This window comes from Gracilinanus agilis, chromosome 1 (genome assembly GCF_016433145.1).
Source record: "Gracilinanus agilis isolate LMUSP501 chromosome 1, AgileGrace, whole genome shotgun sequence".
In the NCBI taxonomy this organism is placed as follows: Eukaryota; Metazoa; Chordata; class Mammalia; order Didelphimorphia; family Didelphidae; genus Gracilinanus; species Gracilinanus agilis.
Window position 1 is genome coordinate 386646785 of NC_058130.1, and position 2403 is coordinate 386649187.

Consider the following 2403-nt stretch of genomic DNA (forward strand, 5'->3'; position numbering starts at 1 on the left):
TAACCATGACAGATAACAGGAATAATTCTGTTATTTATCATGATGACAGAATCCATGAGTTACCAGCATTCCATTCTAGAAACTAAGCAAGATGAAAAATCTTTTCAAGAGCTTCATTCCCTCTTCAAGAAGTCCTTAAATGTCCTAATGACTTCACACACAGCATTCTCTTCTCTCCCTTACTATAATTTAGCGTTCCTTACACACACACACACACACACACACACACACACACACACACACTTGTTTTTTAGCCTTTTCTGAAAGTTCTTAAAGGAAAATTCTAGATAAATGTGTCAATAAAAGCTTCTGATAAAGCATTCTTTCTGATGTGAAATTTCCTTATTTACATGTAGGTCAATCTTATCTTGGTGATATTTCTTCAGTATCTCATGGAATGTGCACTTAATTCCTTAGTCCCCACCTCCTTCTTAGAGAAAAGAAAATTTCCTATTGAACCCAGGACCTCCCATCTCCCATCTCCAGGTCTGAATTTCTATCCATTGAGCCATTTAGCTGCCCCTTAGCTCTTTTAATATATAATTTAATATATTTACTTAACATATAATAAATTAATTATATTTTATAATTATTGATTAATGTAATTATATTTTATAATTATTAATATAATCATAATGTTTTTGTTATTAACTTTTAATTAATTATATAATTATGTCACATAATAAATTAAAAGTTAAAAACAAAAACATTATGATTATATTATTAATGAATAATTAATCTATGACTTATAGTATTAATATATTGTTATGAAATATAATTATATTAATAATTATAAAATATAATTATATTAATCAATAATTATAAAATATAATTAATTTATTGATCAATCACCAACAATAACTAAAATATACAATTATATATTATTAATCATTAGTAGTTGTGATATATTATTAAATAATTGCATACTTATTCATATGTATTATGTGATATATTATAAAATAATAATTCACTATATAATTTAATAAGAATAATACATCTCCAAAATAAATTTTGAATGGTAGGTAAAGCATTTGAAATCATTAGTGATTCAAGAAAACCAATACAAAATGGCATCATACGCTAACCTGACTTTTCTTGGAAATCCCTTGAAGGACAAAAACAAAAAACACTTGCATCTGCCACTATCAGTCTCAGTGGACTCCATCTCCAACAATAGCACATGGCAAAAACTGCCTGTTTGAAAGTACACATTCAGAGCTGGAGAGCTGGACCGGGACACCTGCAGGAGGAAGTTATGAAGAGTCAGCTTTTGTGGCTCATCATTTTCACTATGACTCACTTTCCTTTTTGCCTAAAAACTGCAAGAAACCCATTCTTGCCTCTCCTTCCTCAATGGCCTTCAGTCTCACTTCCTTATCAGTTCTGGCTCCAAGTCATCAAGGATTTGTTAAACGATTACTGTGTGTCAGATGCAAGCCAAACTAGGACATCAAAAGAAGATAGAAGGCTAATCTGGGCACTTCCTTAAAACCTGGGGATTGAGAGGAACTGACTGATCAAAGGAAGGACCCAGAGGGGCAAAGCCATCTTTCAAGGGGAGAAGACTTCTGGGAGATTGTGGAGAAAGAACTCCAGAGAGTCAGGAGAAGAGCCAGAAGAAGAAGAATGCTTCCAGATTAATTTGTCTATAACACATGTCTAATTATGTCCTCCATTCAATTCATAGAAATTCAGCCAGTATTTATATATTTTATACCTTCTTTATGCCAGGCACTCTGCTAGGTATTAGGAATATAAAGATTAAAAAAAAAAAACTGAGGTCAGCTGAGAGGCTCAGTGGATTGAGAGCCTGGTCTGGAGATGGGAGACCTGGGTTCAAATCTAGTCTCAGATACTTCCTAGCTGTGTGACTCTGGGCAAGTCACATAACCCCTTACTGTTCTTCTGCCTTGGAACCAATACACAGTACTGATGCTAAGACAGAAAGTAAGGGTTAAAAAAATTAGTTTCTGCCCTCAAAAAATCTATATCCTACCTAAAGAAAGAATATATATAGAGAGAGACAAGTTAGTATAAAATATAGGGGGCAGCTGGGTGGCTCAGTGGATTGAGAGCCAGGCCCAGAGATGGGAGGTCCTGGATTCAAATATGACCTCAGACACTTTCTAGCTGTGTGACCCTGGGCAAGTCACTTGACCCCCTTTGCCTAGCCCTTACCACTCTTCTGCCTTAGGACCAATATACAATATTGATTCTAAGACAGAAGGTAAGGGTTTAAATTTTTTTTTAATTTTTTAAAATTTTATATATATGTTTAAAATTTATATAATATAAACAAAATTAATTAAGTCATTTCAGAATGGAAGGGGCTGGAAAATGTTAACCGCTGAAGAGATCAAGCACAGCTTCCCATATTCTATAGATTGACCTTTAAAGAGGTTC